Raw genomic sequence first — 19,573 nt, 5'->3', positions numbered from 1 at the left:
GCAAGGGATGTCGAGGGTGAATCTAGCTGAGGCGTTCTGGATACGTTGGAGACTGTTTTGGAGTTTGATGGTGGAGCCGGCGTAGAGTGCTTTGCCATAGTCCAACCAGCTGCTTACGAGGGAGACTGTTTTCTTGGTTTCGGTAAGGATCCACTTGAAGATTTTTCATAGCAGGTGGAGCATGTGGAAGCATGTTGAGGTGATGACATTGAATTGTCAGTCCATGGAGAGTGAAGGATGAAGCCTAGATTTTGTGCGTGGTCGGTTGGGGTTGGAGGGTGACCGAGGGCTGTGGGCTACCAGGAGTCGTCCCATGCAGATTTATTGGGTCCAAGGAGGAGGACTTTGGTTTTGTCTGTGTTCAGTTTGAGCCAGTACTCATTCATCCAGGCGGCGACTGCTGTCAGGCCTTCATGGACGTTCTTTTTGGTGGTGGTGGGATCTTGGGTGAGTGAGATGATTAACTGGGTGTCATCGGCGTAGGAGATGGATGATGTTGAGGTTGTGGCGTTGGACGACGGCGGCGAGAGGGGGGCCATGTAGATGTTGAAAAGGGTGGGGCTCAGCGAAGAGCCTTGCGGTACACTGCAGTTGACTGGTGTGGGTTTGGAGGAGAAGGGCGGGAGTCTGACTTTCTGGGTCCTGCCCGTGAGGAAGGAGGTGATCCATTCCGGATGCCGGCATCGTGTAGGTGGGTGCGGAGGGTGTTGTGGTCAACAGTGTTGAATGCTGCCGAGAGGCCTAGGAGTATGAGGGCAGCGGTTTCTCCTCGGTCGAGCACGGCGCGGATGTCGTCTGTGGTGGCGAGGAGGGCGTTTTCGGTCCTGTGGTTTCTTCTGAAACCGGATTGGGAGTGGTCCAGGGTGTGAAAGGCCTCAATGTGGTCAATAAGTTGCAAGATGATGGACTTCTCTATGACTTTGGCCATAGACAACCAATCAACAACTGCTGTACCAAGCAGAACAAAAAGGACTGAAAGGACTAAGTAACTGCCAAACAGTTATCCAGCAAGGCCCAGATAGAGACCACTCAAAGGTACTAGATTCCACCGAGCACAAAGTCCCTGAAGAAACAAGTGCCGCTGACTACAAGCCCAGAAGGGAAAGGAAAAGGAAATATTCAACAAGAAATCTAAAATCTCAGCAACTAGGGTTAAAAGGAACCCCTGCAAAATTGAGCGCAACCGCAAGTTGCAGAAAGACAAAGAAAAAATGAATAGAGATAAACTCCAACAACCTACCAAAATTAAGATAGGGTAAAAATCCTCTACCCCAATCTGGAGAAAGTTCAAAGGACCAAGATTTGATCAAAAGACAACCCCGAAGACGGAACAGAACCCATAACTCACACAGAGTGCAGTCTGCACTCCTGAAAGAGCTGTCGTGGAATAAGCAGATATTCCCCAGAACTGCCAAGTTAGCAGCATAAGCACTTATCATGCTCCAGATGGAGCTCCCAGCTGCCACACAAGACTAGTAGACCTCAGTCACGAAAACTGCACCAGGAGACCCCCACAGAGGGAACCCTTCAGAAGTGCAGGGACTTACTCCCTTACAAAAATAGGGAAGCAGAAAAAAACATGCTAAGGAAAGACTCCTCCAATCTCCACCTCAAGAGAGATCACGGTCCAAAATCAACCGATCCATAGGCCTCAGGCCAAAAAATCAGCCCACAGCTGGATTCTAACCAACAACTCAAGTTACAAAGCCCCAAAAACTCACCAGTAGGTTACATGGGCTACTTCCTTGAGACAAAGGCCCACCACCAAAAGTGTCTGGCATGTCCAAAGATAAGGAAATAAATAAATCCCTGTATTACCCAGAACTCAAAAGAGGATTAAACAGTAACAAAGGGTAGGTAAACCCTGACCATATGTCACAAGCTTGGCAAGCTAAACCACTAAGCCAGAACAGGACATAGTACGATCTCGGGTTCCAGAACCCAGACCCAGATTCCTTCCCTACAGGAAGGTGAACTCCCAGACAAATGGAGACCACACACTGACACAACAGTGGGAATACCAGAATCCTCCCCAACCTGACTGTACCACAAGGAGGAGGGGGACCCCTGCGAAAATTAGGCGGGCACCGTGGTATATCCCGCTCCCCTAAGGGGAGGGAAATGAAAAGACACCTGCTCACCCACCCACAGGTACGGAGCATATGTCATCGAATAGACGGCAAACACAGAACCAACTGAAAAGGGCACCCTCTGGCTGTAACAGTCGTTCCAGGAGACAAACAGACAGTCCACGAGCCCACCTATAAAGTGGAACGGCTGAATAAGAGAACAATCTACCGCTTGCTAGGCAGCTTACAAGCCATCAAGCCCTTCTCAAGTCTCCGCCCGAAGGAGTAAGCGAATGACACAACCTCAAGGGCTGAATCACTCAGGATCCAACTAGGTCGGCCAGATATCTTAGCCAAGACCAAACAACCGGGAACCCAGAGCCGGTCACAGACTAGGAACACCTGAGGATCCATAGGAATACCTCATACGGAGAACCCTAGGGGATGCAAGAACAGCCCATCTAAAAGCCCTAAGGCACTGGACATTTACTAAACATCCCAGAGACAGAAAAGACACTTTTCCAAAATTTCAGGGGCAATACCCTCCAGACTGACAGCTAAGAAGCTTCCAATAAACGCCCACCTCTTGCAACAGAGGCTGCAGAAATCAAAAACAATTCATCTGGGTCCACCTCCCTGTAACCCCCCAGGACCAAGGGACAACAGGATGCCGAACATCGGTATCCCAAAACCAACATATCAACTGATATGATGTAAGAGGGTAGCTCCAGGACCCTCAAAGGGATCAACGCATTCTCTATAGTCCCTAAAAACATGGGAGCAGTAAGAGTAAGAAAGGCGGACAAAAGTGCCCGTCAAAACTGATGACCAACCAACCATCCCCCCACAGGAAAATAAAAGGAAGTCTAAGACACCTTGCTCCCAATGGAAGAGGTACAGAGGTCAAGACTCTCAAAAAGAGCAATACCATAGGAGGGATAACCCCCCCCCAACATGGTACTCCAAGTTAAGTAAACATCTAAAACTCCAGCCCAAATGTAAATGGAGAAAACTAGTTCCATGGTCAAAGACCTTCAGAGTGCTTTGTAGCAGGAGCTGTCCAGGCCCAACAAACAGGAACAGGACCAAGAGGTTTGAACAAACCCCTTGATGCCCCACCCAAAAAGAAGCAACGAGAACCAGTCTGACGTCATAAACGAAAGGCCTCCTCTCTCAGCCCCATCAAGGGCAGAGTCTTAAAAGAAAAAATTAAATTCTCATGGAGTTCCTCTCCCTGGCAATCCCTATTTACAGGGAATACATTGTGCTGAAGGAAGAACCCAAGCATAATAAACCTCTCTTCTGAGAGAAAACTCACCACCCAACCTAGTCAACCAGATATCCTTGAACCACGTGGATGGTATAGACCCTTAAGGAACAGAAACCAGCGCCCGACCAGGACCCGCCTGCTACAGAGGGCATTTTGGAACTGAACCAGGTCACAGACATTTCAAAACCCTAGAAGAGATCGATAAAACTTAAGAATATGCAAATAATATCTTAACATACAACTTCCGCAGAAGTGTCAAAGCGACCACAAAATCGCTAGTATCTAATTCCAGAGAAGAAATGTTTCCCAACGGAGAAAGTAAACAAACATGAGCTTCCAAAAGAAAAACAAATTCATCCTAACCGGATCAAAAAAAAAAAAAAAAAAAAAAAAAAAAAAAAAGGGAGGGCAGCACTCACAGGTGAATGCCCAAGAAAAATGGTTACACCGACAGGGCCAGCCCGTCAGAGATCCCATTCTCCCAAAGCTCAGAACTGGAATAAGATACCCCAAAGAAAAAGATAAATCGGAGATTAACTGCATCCCCCCACATTTAACTCAGCTTACCATCCGGAGTGGAAGACCAAGGACCGCTCAACCCCTCCGGGTTGGGATCCTCCAGCACTGCCAAAACATGTTGCAGCAGTACACAAAGGCGCGCCAGTCTATAACGAAAAGCAAGACTTACCGCCGGGGTAACTGATGACCCCGACCCGAGGATTTGGGCCCCTGAAGCCTCAGAGGCAACTGCTTCCCCAGAGGGCTGATCTGGCCCAGACGATCCCTCGCCTGACAAGCCCTGGTTCATCGAACACGGACAGAATCTCACTAACGTCTCCCTCCCTGGAAGATGTAAATGTGCCAACGCCAAAGAAATGGCCATGAGGAACCATGCTGTAACCTCTGGAGGAAACAAGCCACCTTCCGGAGAAGGGGTAATGGCATTAGGGACACCTGCTTGCGTAGCCAAAGAAGGTTCTAGGGTACTTGCCACAAGGAATATGGGGCCCCCAGGGGCGGATGGCTCGGAAGACTAAGTTCCCTGGATCGGGAACAAAAAACATAATTTATGCTTACCTGATAAATTCCTTTCTTCTGTTGTGTGATCAGTCCACGGGTCATCATTACTTCTGGGATATAACTCCTCCCCAACAGGAAATGCAAGAGGATTCACCCAGCAGAGCTGCATATAGCTCCTCCCCTCTACGTCACTCCCAGTCATTCGACCAAGGACCAACGAGAAAGGAGAAACCAAGGGTGAAGTGGTGACTGTAGTATAATTTAAAAAATATTTACCTGCCTTAAAAAACAGGGCGGGCCGTGGACTGATCACACAACAGAAGAAAGGAATTTATCAGGTAAGCATAAATTATGTTTTCTTCTGTTATGTGTGATCAGTCCACGGGTCATCATTACTTCTGGGATACCAATACCAAAGCAAAAGTACACGGATGACGGGAGGGCTAGGCAGGCTCATTATACAGAAGGAACCACTGCCTGAAGAACCTTTCTCCCAAAAATAGCCTCCGAAGAAGCAAAAGTGTCAAATTTGTAAAATTTTGAAAAAGTATGGAGCGAAGACCAAGTTGCAGCCTTGCAAATCTGTTCAACAGAGGCCTCATTCTTAAAGGCCCAAGTGGAAGCCACAGCTCTAGTAGAATGAGCTGTAATTCTTTCAGGAGGCTGCTGTCCAGCAGTCTCATAGGCTAAACGAATTATGCTACGAAGCCAGAAGGAAAGAGAGGTAGCCGAAGCCTTTTGACCTCTCCTCTGACCAGAGTACACGACAAACAGGGAAGACGTTTGTCGAAATTCCTTAGTTGCCTGCAAATAGAACTTGAGGGCACGAACTACATCCAGATTGTGCAGAAGACGTTCCTTCTTTGAAGAAGGATTCGGGCACAAAGAAGGAACAACGATCTCCTGATTGATGTTCCTGTTAGTGACTACCTTAGGTAAGAACCCAGGTTTTGTACGCAGAACTACCTTATCTGAATGAAAAATCAAATAAGGAGAATCACAATGTAGGGCTGATAACTCAGAGACTCTCCGAGCCGAAGAAATAGCCGTTAAAAATAGAACTTTCCAAGATAACAACTTTATATCAATGGAATGAAGGGGTTCAAACGGAACTCCTTGTAAAACGTTAAGAACCAGGTTTAAACTCCATGGCGGAGCAACAGTTTTAAACACAGGCTTGATCCTAGCTAAAGCTTGACAAAAAGCCTGGACGTCTGGAATTTCTGACAGACGCTTGTGCAACAAAAAGGACAGAGCTGAGATCTGTCCCTTTAATGAACTAGCCGATAAACCCTTTTCTAAACCTTCTTGTAGAAAGGACAATATCCTAGGAATCCTAACCTTACTCCAAGAGTAACCTTTGGATTCGCACCAGGATAGGTATTTACGCCATATCTTATGGTAAATCCTTCTGGTAACAGGCTTCCTAGCCTGTATCAGGGTATCAATAACCGACTCAGAAAAACCACGTTTTGATAAAATCAAACGTTCAATTTCCAAGCAGTCAGCTTCAGAGAAGTTAGATTTTGATGTTTGAATGGACCCTGAATCAGAAGGTCCTGTTTTAGAGGTAGAGACCAAGGTGGACAGGATGACATGTCCACTAGATCTGCATACCAAGTCCTGCGTGGCCATGCAGGCGCTATTAGAATCACTGATGCTCTCTCCTGTTTGATTCTGGCAATCAATCGAGGAAGCATCGGGAAGGGTGGAAACACATAAGCCATCCCGAAGGTCCAAGGTGCTGTCAAAGCATCTATCAGAACCGCTCCCGGATCCCTGGATCTGGACCCGTAGCGAGGAAGTTTGGCGTTCTGACGAGACGCCATGAGATCTATCTCTGGTTTGCCCCAACGTCGAAGTATTTGGGCAAAGACCTCCGGATGAAGTTCCCACTCCCCCGGATGAAAAGTCTGACGACTCAAGAAATCCGCCTCCCAGTTCTCCACTCCCGGGATGTGGATTGCTGACAGGTGGCAAGAGTGAGACTCTGCCCAGCGAATTATCTTTGATACTTCCATCATTGCTAGGGAGCTCCTTGTCCCTCCCTGATGGTTGATGTAAGCTACAGTCGTGATGTTGTCCGACTGAAACCTGATGAACCCCCGAGTTGTTAACTGGGGCCAAGCCAGAAGGGCATTGAGAACTGCTCTCAATTCCAGAATGTTTATTGGAAGGAGGCTCTCCTCCTGATTCCATAAACCCTGAGCCTTCAGAGAATTCCAGACAGCGCCCCAACCTAGTAGGCTGGCGTCTGTTGTTACAATTGTCCAGTCTGGCCTGCTGAATGGCATCCCCCTGGATAGATGTGGCCGATAAAGCCACCATAGAAGAGAATTTCTGGTCTCTTGATCCAGATTCAGAGTAGGGGACAAATCTGAGTAATCCCCATTCCACTGTCTTAGCATGCACAATTGCAGAGGTCTGAGATGTAGGCGAGCAAAAGGTACTATGTCCATTGCCGCTACCATTAAGCCGATCACCTCCATGCATTGAGCTACTGACGGGTGTTGAATGGAATGAAGGACACGGCATACATTTTGAAGCTTTGTTAACCTGTCTTCTGTCAGGTAAATCTTCATTTCTACAGAATCTATCAGAGTCCCCAAGAAGGGAACTCTTGTGAGTGGAAAGAGAGAACTCTTCTTTTCGTTCACCTTCCATCCATGCGACCTTAGAAATGCCAGTACTAACTCTGTATGAGACTTGGCAGTTTGAAAGCTTGGAGCTTGTATCAGAATGTCGTCCAGGTATGGAGCTACCGAAATTCCTCGCGGTCTTAGGACCGCTAGAAGAGTACCCAGAACCTTTGTGAAGATTCTTGGAGCCGTAGCCAATCCGAATGGAAGAGCTACAAATTGGTAATGCCTGTCTAGAAAGGCAAACCTTAGATACCGGTAATGATCCTTGTGGATCGGTATGTGAAGGTAAGCATCCTTTAAATCCACTGTGGTCATGTACTGACCTTTTTGGATCATGGGTAAAATTGTCCGAATAGTTTCCATTTTGAACGATGGAACTCTTAGGAATTTGTTTAGGATCTTTAAATCCAAGATTGGCCTGAAAATTCCCTCTTTTTTGGGAACTACAAACAGATTTGAGTAAAACCCTTGTCCTTGTTCCGACCGCGGAACCGGATGGATCACTCCCATTAATAAAAGATCTTGTACGCAGCGTAGAAACGCCTCTTTCTTTATTTGGTTTGTTGACAACCTTGACAGATGAAATCTCCCTCTTGGGGGAGAGAATTTGAAGTCCAGAAGGTATCCCTGAGATATGATCTCTAGCGCCCAGGGATCCTGAACATCTCTTGCCCAAGCCTGGGTGAAGAGAGAAAGTCTGCCCCCCACCAGATCCGGTCCCGGATCGGGGGCCCTCGATTCATGCTGTCTTAGGGGCAGCAGCAGGTTTCCTGGCCTGCTTGCCCTTGTTCCAGGACTGATTAGGTCTCCAGCCTTGTCTGTAACGAGCAACAGCTCCTTCCTGTTTTGGTGCAGAGGAAGTTGATGCTGCTCCTGCTTTGAAATTACGAAAGGAACGAAAATTAGACTGTCTAGTCTTAGCTTTGGCTTTGTCCTGAGGCAGGGCATGGCCTTTACCTCCTGTAATGTCAGCGATAATCTCCTTCAACCCGGGCCCGAATAAGGTCTGTCCCTTGAAAGGTATATTAAGCAATTTAGATTTAGAAGTAACATCAGCTGACCAGGATTTTAGCCACAGTGCTCTGCGTGCCTGAATGGCGAATCCTGAATTCTTAGCCGTAAGTTTGGTTAAATGTACTACGGCTTCCGAAATGAAAGAATTAGCTAGTTTAAGGACTCTAAACCTGTCCGTAATCTCGTCCAGCGTAGCTGAACTAATGTTCTCTTCCAGAGATTCAATCCAGAATGCTGCAGCAGCCGTGACCGGCGCGATGCATGCAAGGGGTTGCAATATAAAACCTTGTTGAACAAACATTTTCTTAAGGTAACCCTCTAGTTTTTTATCCATTGGATCTGAAAAAGCACAGCTATCCTCAACCGGGATAGTGGTACGCTTAGCTAAGGTAGAAACTGCTCCCTCCACCTTAGGGACCGTTTGCCATAAGTCCCGTGTGGTGGCGTCTATTGGAAACATTTTTCTAAATATTGGAGGGGGTGAGAACGGCACACCGGGTCTATCCCACTCCTTAGTAACAATTTCAGTAAGTCTCTTAGGTATAGGAAAAACATCAGTACTCGCCGGTACCGCAAAATATTTATCCAACCTACACATTTTCTCTGGTATTGCAACTGTGTTACAATCATTCAGAGCCGCTAAAACCTCCCCTAGTAATACACGGAGGTTCTCCAATTTAAATTTAAAATTTGAAATATCTGAATCCAATCTGTTTGGATCAGAACCGTCACCCACAGAATGAAGCTCTCCGTCCTCATGCTCTGCAAGCTGTGACGCAGTATCAGACATGGCCCTAGTATTATCAGCGCACTCTGTTCTCACCCCAGAGTGATCACGCTTGCCTCTTAGTTCTGGTAATTTAGCCAAAACTTCAGTCATAACAGTAGCCATATCTTGTAATGTTATCTGTAATGGCCGCCCCGATGTACTGGGCGCCACAATATCACGCACCTCCCGAGCGGGAGATGCAGGTACTGACACGTGAGGCGAGTTAGTCGGCATAACTCTCCCCACGCTGTTAGGTGAAATTTGTTCAATTTGTACAGATTGGCTTTTATTTAAAGTAGCATCAATACAGTTAGTACATAAATTTCTATTGGGCTCCACCTTGGCATTGGAACAAATGACACAGGTATCTTCCTCTGAATCAGACATGTTCAACACACTAGCAAATAAACTTGCAACTTGGCTACAATTTTATTTAATAAAAACGTACTGTGCCTCAAAGAAACACTAAACGATTAATGACAGTTGAAATAATAAACTGAAAAACAGTTATAGCATCAATCCTTGTAAACAACACAACTTTAGCAAAGGTTTCCCATTAGCAAAGCAAAATTAATTAAATTACAGAGTAACGTATTTTATCACAGTCAATATATAATTCTCACAGCTCTGCTGAAAGAATCTACCTCCCTCAAAAGAAGTTTTGAAGACCCCTGAGTTCTGTAGAGATGAACCGGATCATGCAGGAAATACAATGAGCAACTGACTGGAATTTTTGATGCGTAGCAAAGAGCGCCAAAAACGGCCCCTCCCCCTCACACACAGCAGTGAGGGAGAAACGAAACTGTCATAATTAGAATAAGCAACTGCCAAGTGGAAAAATAGCCCAAACATTTATTCACTCAGTACCTCACTAAATGTAAACGATTCTACATTCCAGCAAAAACGTTTAACATAATCAATACATATAAAAAAAAATAAAAAAAAATCTTATGTACTTTTTACAGAGTAATTCCAGTGAAGTACCATTCCCAGAATACTGAAGTGCAAAGTATACATACATGACATTATATCGGTATGGCAGGATTTTCTCATCAATTCCATTGTCAGAAAATAAAAACTGCTACATACCTCTATGCAGATTCATCTGCCCGCTGTCCCCTGATCTGAAGTTTTTACCTCTCCTCAGATGGCCGAGAACAGCAATATGATCTTAACTACTCCGGCTAAAATCATAGTAAAACTCTGGTAGATTCTTCTTCAAACTCTGCCAGAGAGGCAATAACACACTCCGGTGTCATTGTAAAATAACAAACTTTTGATTGAAGTCATAAAAACTAAGAATAATCACCATAGTCCTCTTACACATCCTATCTAGTCGTTGGGTGCAAGAGAATGACTGGGAGTGACGTAGAGGGGAGGAGCTATATGCAGCTCTGCTGGGTGAATCCTCTTGCATTTCCTGTTGGGGAGGAGTTATATCCCAGAAGTAATGATGACCCGTGGACTGATCACACATAACAGAAGAAAGAGCACTCTAAAGCGGCATGCGGAACATAACTGATGGGCATGGATTACCCGGGCCATTTCATACTCTTCACAAGAAGTAGACTCTGAATCAGAGAAATCCGTCTCCAAAAACCACCAAGCTGGACCCAGACAACTAGTGGAACAGACTCTCTCCGTCGCCACGCGGCCAGGAATACGGAAATGGCAACTAGAAACGTGACCATGCCTGGTCACAAGGTACACCATGCAGGCCAACTAAAAACGCACCAAAGCCACAAGAACTGCGCAGCCTGACAAAAAAAAGCCAGTTATGTTCCTTACTAGCCTCGAGCCCCAATATCACTACCATTAGCAGACACAGAATCACATAAACATGATTAAGTCCCCCCCTGTTCAATAACCCCCCTCAGGAGATAATAACCCTCGATTCCATAAGATAAAGGAATCCCACTGAGACCCTGACTTCTTTGTTTTACTTTACACATCTTAAGTAAAATGAAACGATCTTACCGGAATCTACGCCGTGGAACAGGAACACGGCCCCTCAAGTGTGACAGATAGTAGCCTCGCTTCTGACATAGACTTGAGCGAACAAAGCAGGCAGCGAAACTCGTCAACGCTGATTGCTAAGGAGCTGTTAATATGAGTCGGGATGGTTTCGCAGAAAGACTCTTCCTGCATCTCCGGACTCTTTCTTTCATCCAAGCTCTCACTGAGAGGCTGACAGCACTACTTAAAACTCCAGTCCCATTCCGAAGAGTACTACCCTCCATAAGACACTGGGGTGTCTTTGCCTCCTCCTGGTGGCCAGGTTCTGAATTTCCAAAAGTAATGAATGCAGCTGTGGACTCTCCCCGTTTAAGAAGAAAAGATATAAAATATTTAGAAAAATGTGAGGGGTGTACTCACTTTTGTGAGATAATATATATATATATATATACATATACATATACATATACATATACACACCACTTAGTAACAACCACTATAATTTAGACAAAGCTTTACAAAATACAGCTGAATCTTTACTTTTAGAGTTTTGTTTTAATGGATATACCTGATACTGAAGTAGTTAACCAAGTCATAAATATCAACTTTATTTACAAAACAAATGTCTAATGTTTGGTACAAATAGAACAGTGGAGTATTTTCCTGATCAGTGACATGTATAAGATATTCATGGATTCCACACCACTCATACAGTTCATGTCCTGACTAGCCAATTAAAACAAGCAGATTCCTACCTTACTTTATTTTCTAGGCCTGAGACCTTCTGCAATCACAAACGCTGATGTCATTCAGAGCTTGTGCTGAATAGGGAAGAAATCTGGATACCTGCCTTGCCTAGTAGTGCAACGTGATCTATAAAATCAGCCTTGTTTGGTGGCCTTCTTGCATTAATGTCCCTTTCCTCAACATCTGTCATCCTGGGACAGATTTCCTTCCATCTGCACTGTCTGATATAGAAGTACAAAAGAACGGGAGCAATGAATTACTGCCTGGGTTTGTATTAGTGAGTAAACAGAACACACTTTGTCCTGTAAATGTCAAGGAGTTGTTACTGAGTGAGCAGAGGCACAGCCAGGGACACAGGTCATGTGGCTCAGCATAGGAGGCCATCAACAATCAGTTCAGAGAGGGGTGCAATACTAGGCTAGCAGAAAAAGTGTATTAATGTATAGCTATACATGAAAATCAGTTCCAGATATAAACCCAATACTTATAACTATCACACTTCAACCGTCCAACTTCATACCCTACTGAGGTCACAGTGCAACAAGGTATGCATATAATACTGCATGTCTTACAGTGCTCAAAACAGCCCTACAGGGACACACAATACTATAAGGCTGGAAAATCCCCAGGAGTCACAGCTCCCTAGATACTAATTTTGGCTCATACTTAATTTGATTCCGCATAAGACCTAAATCAAGGTGGAAAACTATACTGAAAAGCACAACATGACATGTATACACACACAAAACACAAACAAGCACACACTAACACTGCAACCGTTACATCTCAACTAAAGCAAACTGGCTTGTGCCTCTATGAACAGCATGACATCACATCACATACCAGAAACCTGAAAAGGTCAAATCTGTATACCTGAAACAAACTGAAAAAAATATTATGGACAGCATATACCAAATATATTGCACATTGTTGCAGAACAGAAAGAAAAAAAAAACACAACTGTTCAATGTTTGTACAAATGTACATATCCAACCATTAAAGGGACAGTCAACACCAAAATTGTTATTGTTTACAAAGATAGATAACGCCTTTACTACCCATTCCCCAACTTTGTACAATAAGCATTGTTATATTAATATACTTTATAACATTTAAACCTCTAAATTTCTGCCTGTTTCTAAGCCTCTTATCACATGCTTTTTTATTAGTGTTTCACAAGACTAGTTCATGTGAGCCATATAGATAACATTGTGCTCTCTCCTGTGGGTTGTGGCTAACGCTGCATTCATTGGCTAAAATGCAAGTCAATAGATAAATAACCATGTGATCAGGGGGCTAACAAAAGAGGCTAAGATACAAGATAATCACAGAGGTTAAAAGTATATTAATATAACCATGTTCGCTCTGCAAAACTGGGGAATGGATAATAAAGGGATTATCTATCTTTTTAAACTAACATTTTGGAGTTGACTGTCCCTTTAAATGCTCAACAGCACAGCGTAGCTATATCTATACACTGACAAAACAACACATCCCAAAAACGTATTTGAATAAGGTGAGGTGGTTCACCTCTAAGCTTTAACTAGTCTCCCAGGAGGGAGTTGAACAATGCATGTACTGTTGTCACTTAGCAGAGATTATATCCAGCAGCAACTGTGATTTTTTTTATCTATGGTAAAGGAGAAATCAAATCTATGCACACAAAAAAAAAAAATAGCTGGGATAGCAGCAGGGCCTAGACAAGTAAACGTCTGCAACAACTAAATATTTCTAGCTATGACAATGGTTCTGGCTCTGGTCCAGCAGCATTTATAAATCAGTCACTAGCCATAAAAATAATATATTAACTTGTGTGACAAATATTGATTCCTGTATGGTGAGGGGGGGGAATTTGAAAAGTATCACAAGTAATACGTGAACTACAGTTTAGCCAATACAAATTTAAAATGTCCCTTTAAATGTAAAGCTAAACAGTATTTGCTGTCATTTTCACTGATCTCCAAGCGTCTTCTTATACTGCAGCAATAATTTAGCCTCAATCCATTGACTTGCTACTAAACAACAATAACCTTTCCTGAGGCTCAGGCCTAAGTGAACCAAGCTTGATACAAGTAAATGTCACAAATCAGAAGCAGATACTAAAGTAAGCAGTAACTGTTACAATTATTGCTGCACAGTTTGAACAACTGAACAAAAAAAATAACACATCACATATACAGTTTTAAAAGGTTATTCCACATACAGCTGTTTAGGAAATAAAGCTAAAATCAGCACCTTTGATTCCTATGCAGAGCAATGGTGCCTCAGCACTGCATTATAGTACAAGGTGGTAAGATCTCCTCTGGCACCCTAGGGTTAATACCCAAGCTAGTGCCTAGGGTATCCAGGGGAAAAGAAAGAACCAGGACAAGCAGGAGGCCTTGCCAGCCCTGCAGTATTCGCTGACCTGTACCAGGAACTGCTCAGGTTTCATGCAAAAGAGTCTGCAGAAAGGGCCTGGTTAAACAGCAGCTTGCATCATGTGACTGTGACATCATGGGGTCAGGGCGGCCCCAGGAAAACACATTCTGCTCATGCAGGGTATTCTGGGAGTTTTTAACTCCACAACTCCTGGAGTAAGGAGGAAATGCCACACAAACAGATTAGGCCTTCACTGTGTTTTAAAGGACTGCTACAGAAATGAATCCTTATTATAACCTGCTTCTTTATAAAGCTGAGCACACTAAACAACAATTACATTTATCAGTGCAGTGTCAGAAATCAACACAGCAGATTGACTAACTTCTGCTTGGCAATTTAGAGCTTTATTTAGCAAACAAATAGTCGATAAAGGCAAAATCATTTACCTAGGGTGAGAGTGTTTGAAAATTCTGGCATGCATTAGAGAATTAGATCCCAAATTACTCAAGCAATACAGCCTATATTACTGTATTAAAAAATATCAGTGGTGTAACATAAACTTCATGTTGGGATCAATGTTTAAAAAACAGTTACAGTTTAAAGGGGGGGGGGCTGCTAGTTGACATACCAAGTCATACATATACATATTTTGACCAATTAGTGTTCATTATCAAAATATTTTCCCCTTCTCTTCAGAGAACCTATCAGAATTTGGGAATAGTCTGCCCTAAGTACAGCAGGTTTGCCACATTCAGAACATTTTGAAGTGTGCACCAATTTACATATTCAATTATGTTATGAGTTGCCAACCTAAGGCCCTGGGGCCACAACAAACTGCTGCACTTATTTGAAACCAGATGCTTTGTGTGTCTGAATAAAGAGTAACAGTATTTTCCCCAGGACCCTATTTACAGGGCCAGATTACAAGTGGAGCGCTAAATATCGCTTTCATGAAAGCGATATTTGTGCTCAATTGTGTAATACCGGAGAACGCTAATGTGCGTTGGTATTACAAGTTGTCAGCAATGCTAATGCAAGCTTGTGTTTGTATTGCTGGGAAGCATTGCGCTCACGAGAGTGTGCTTCCATAGGCTCCAATGGGAGCTTTGTTCTGATGCTGTCAAGAGATGGCAAGAACCTAAGAGCAGCAAAGGGGGTAAGTAGCGCAGCAAATATAAATATATATGTATATGATTATTTACATATATATATTTATGTGTTAATATGTGTATATACACAAATATATATGTATATAAGCATATACATATATATTTCCTGGGAACACACAGTTCCCGTAGAGAGCGGGCGCTCGATAATTTAGTGCTCCATTTGTAATCTTGCCCTTAATAGGCATACCCGGCTGATATTACTGACCACCCAGTATGCTTCTTTGAGTTCATGGTGTAACTAATCCCAGGAGCCAGACAGCCATGATTTGTAGAATGTTTTGCCTGGTTGCTTTATCTTTATTCTACACATATATATCAATTTATTTTAAAAAATGTCTGGTGCCTTCATTTTCAAGTCAACATCTAAATGTAATAGCAAGTTTGTTAGGCCCTCCTTTAGCTGTACAGTCACCTTCCTATATGCCTTGACATCTTCCAACTGCTCCTAGGCACAACGTTATATGGTCTGAGGACCAAGACCAAGCAATACAGCAGCAGCAAACCTCAAATATCTCAATAAAGCAATGGTCATGTTAAAAACATACAATACGGCACCTCACAAAAATACTACCAATACTGACCTGTTTTGTTTCTACCATTGTGATTGTTTTACTAGCTGGTATATGATTGTAAAAAAAAGCTAGAGATGTGCATTTATTAGTAATTCGGCATATGTTTCACTAACAAATGTACATCCCTAGATCGATTAATCTAGAGCTAAAATTATCTAAAATGCGGCAGAGAAAAAGTACAGCACACACATATCTGCGCAAATCCAGAATTCCGAAAAAATGCACATCCCTAAAAAAATAGCTTTTTACCTTTATCAAATTGCTACCCATATTTAATGAGACACTGCAAATCGAATTGTTTGTCTGAAGACCTCATTCCCCCACCTTTACTAATAAGGAACATCCAATCATTCTTTAAACATAGTAACTTCTTGCTTTTAATTACCCACGTCAGCCTATCCATTAGACTAGTTTTGTCTGACAGATGGTACAACCAATAGTAAACATACTGCCCGCACTATGCATTTCTATTGTTTTTTGTATTTTACTATCACTTAGATAAAAAAAATTTGCATGAAAAATCTTAAACATTCTGCGGCTCTTTTACATACATGACAGAAACATATTGAGTGCAATGTTCCTTTAATTAAAAAAGGTGTTATATATTAAATTATTTATTGGCCTGCTTTTTCACACATACCTCTCAGAGGACTTAGAGTGTATTTCTGCATATTAACAAGTATTATGCAGGTTGATTGAGCTCTTTTATGTACAGACAATGCTACAAAGTGATTTCCTTACATTCAGAGAATAATTTACATGTAGCGTCTCATTGGCCACAGCAAAGGAGATAGGGTAATCAAATTCAAGTAGGTTTTCATGTAGTGAATATCTGGAACAACCTGAAATGGTTTAAATTGCTTACTTTCTATGCAGATGGTACAGTGCAATGTCTGAACATAAAAATAATCCCTGTAACAGCACACTGGGAATATATCCTATCTTTTGAGAAGGAAATTCCACAGAATGCTGCAGCACTGGGTGGGGGGAGGACAACCCGCGCACCAGACAACCTCAGAACTGCAAATTACAGTGCCATTGAGACCTAAGCTTCCATAACTCGTATTTCCGCTGTAGAGACAAAGGAGGATCAAAAGGACCTCAATAAAAGGTGTGAAAGGGAGAGAATAGCAGCAAACGGCAAACACTTGTGCAGGGCTGTACCACTGAGCAGAGGAGATGCAAGGATTGCAATACATGGGGAAAACTTGGTTCAAAACAAAAACTGAACCTGCTTTACTTTATGTATGAAAATTCTCTAAAGGGTCAGTAAAAAAAAAGTTGCAGCAGAAATAAAGAGATGTTTTGACAATGAAGTAAACATTTAATTCCTATCAGAGTGTGTAATACAAACTATATTGACCTTAACAGGACATTTTTTTTCTTTTGTGATTCAGATAGAGCATGCAATTTTAAGCAACTTTCTAATTTACTCCTATTATCAATTTTTCTTTGTTCTCTTGCTATCTTTATTTGAAAAGGGCATCTAAGCTAAGGAGCCAGCCAATTTTTGGTTTAGCACCCTGGACAACACTTGTTTATTGGTGGGTGAATGTATCCATCAATCAGCAAGAAAAACCCAGGTTGTTCACCAAAAACGGGCCGGCTTCTAAGCTTACATTCTTTCTTTTCAAATAAAGATTCCAAGAGAATGAAGAAAATGTGATAATAGGAGTAAATTAGAAAGTTGATTAAAATTGCATGAGCTATCTGAATCATGAAAGAAAACATTTGGGTTCAGTGTCCCTTTAAAGTGATGGTCAACATATTTAAGCAATATTTTACAGGGACTTTAAACTGATCACTTCTAATAAAGATGCACTGTAACTTACTTTTTAATCTAGCCGTGGCAATCTAATACCCGGCGTTTGTTTATGAATAATAAAGTGCTCTAACAAAATGAAACACATGCAACAGTAATTTAACCCTTTATTTGCCACTCATATACTGCACTAATTTAATACATTTGTTGTCGAGAACACAAATGATTTCAAACTCCACACAATACTTTAAGAAATGAGAGAGTACAGCAGAGAAATAAAAAATAGCACTGCCGCTGCATGCAGCATACAAGAACTTCTCTGACCTCCACAACTTCCCAGCGAACACCAACAACAATTAAAGGGACAGTCTAGTCAAAATTAAACTTTAATGATACAGATATGGAATGCAATTTTAAATAACTTTCCAATTCAAAATTTGCTTTGTTATTTTGGTATTCTTTGTTGAAAGCTAAACCTAGGTTGGCTCATATGCTAATTTCTAAAACCTTGAAGGCCGCACCTTATTTCAATGGATTTGTCAGTTTTTCACAGCTAGAGGGTGTAAATTCATGTATGCCATACAGATAACATTATGGCCACGCCTGCGGATTTACAAATGACTGATTGGTTAAATGCATGTCTGTGAAAAGAACTGAAATAAGGGGCAGTCTGCACGAGCTTAGATACAACGTAATCACAGAGGTAAAAAGTATATTAATATAACAGTGTTAGAATGGGTAATAAAGTGATTATCTATCTTTTAAAACAATAACAATTCTGAAGTAAACTGTCCCTTTAACAATGACTTGTTATACCAGCTGCAGAGTATAATGGGCTCGATTTATCAAGCCCTTCACCTCTCTGCGACTGCAGGTTCTCACAAGAGCAGTCACCAGACCGCTGCTTCCTAGCCACTTCTCCACCTCTTAGGTGGAGAATTTAAATCTCCCCGGTCTCGCCCGACTGGGGAGCTTGACAGCTCCTGCACGCGTGTGATTGGCTGTGCGCAGGCAGGAGACGGCATTGCAGGCGAGTGCAAACTAGCTCTCGTCTGCAATGTTAAATTCCGCCAGGGGAATTCTGTCTGCCAGAGGAGAGCTGCTGCTGTCCACCGTAGCTTGATAAATCGAGCCGAATATGTATAAGAAATTGTTCCCTTATGTTTATTTTTGTATATGAAATAGCTGGTTTTGTTCTTTGACACCACAAACTGTCAAAATGGGTTGAGCTTGAAGGGAAATCAGATCTCCCTATTTTATCACTTTCTGGACACACAAATTCTTCCTTATCTTATCTCTTGTTGTAAACCAAATCCCAAAACTTAGGGTCTGATGATCAAAAACTCGCCGGCATGGGGAGAAAATCACACAAAATTGTTTGGACTTGTTTTTAGACCTTATATTTCAATATAGGAGTCTGTCCTTCACATACAGATCCCTGCATAGTGAGATAACCATCTGTCAATCTAAAATTTGTGTTTCTAAAATTATTTAAAGGGAACATGCCGTACTGACGAGAACAATTGGAAATGAACATGTTATTACTTTATCTCTCCTAACCCCAACTGGGAGTTAATTTCTTCTGCTGGCTATTCTATTTAAATATATATATTTTCATTATAGATATGGATACCATAGGCAAAATCTGCTATTTCAAATGATGATATCAAGGAAAAAGGAGCTATTTGTAAACAACGTAATACACTTCAGCAGGTAAAATAGATCATTGGGAACAAACTAAAGGTGAGACAAGTTTAGGGTAAACTATCCTTTATGGCATTTACGGGCACTAGATGGCCTGGCAACCTTTAAGATATATATATATGCAAACATTTTTACCCAAGGTTTCACAACAATCTATAAAATGTAAGAGCCAGTGAGAATATTGAGAAGTCATACAGTCAAAAAAACAATTATAGAAGCTGCTTGTCATTGTTTTAAACCTTAGGTTGACAATAATAAATCAAACAATTATTTAACCCTTTCGTGACAGTGTAAAAGTGTCTACATCGGAACACCTGCATACGATCGCGAGATTTCAATTATTGGATCGCATCTGGGGGGCGTCCCTACAACCCTAGGAACGCCCTCCAGACCGCGATCAAGTCCTTGAAGCGCAGAAGGCTTCAGGACAGCCGTTTGATATGACGTTCTATTCCGTCATAACGGCTTTAAAGCCCAGTGTAAATATGACGGAATAGAACGGCATAACGGCGTTAAAA

At 42.4% G+C, this 19,573-nt stretch overlaps 1 protein-coding gene across 2 annotated transcripts in view; it reads right to left on the bottom strand.

The window, feature by feature from the left end:
- ZNF687 (zinc finger protein 687) overlaps positions 1-19,573 on the bottom strand; it is a 170,312-nt gene that overhangs the window by 124,473 nt on the left and 26,266 nt on the right. The window contains exon 1 of one of the 2 annotated variants that reach the window (XM_053703788.1): positions 13,723-13,851. The exons of the other annotated variant lie outside the window; for it this stretch is intronic. The gene's annotated coding sequence lies outside the window, so the exon portion shown is untranslated. Of the gene's footprint in view, positions 1-13,722; positions 13,852-19,573 lie in introns of those variants that run through there. 2 annotated transcript variants of the gene reach the window in all.

Source organism: Bombina bombina, chromosome 1 (assembly GCF_027579735.1).
Source record: "Bombina bombina isolate aBomBom1 chromosome 1, aBomBom1.pri, whole genome shotgun sequence".
Classification (NCBI taxonomy): Eukaryota; Metazoa; Chordata; class Amphibia; order Anura; family Bombinatoridae; genus Bombina; species Bombina bombina.
Note: the sequence above shows the minus strand (reverse complement) of the source record. Positions and strands in the feature narration are given on the sequence as shown.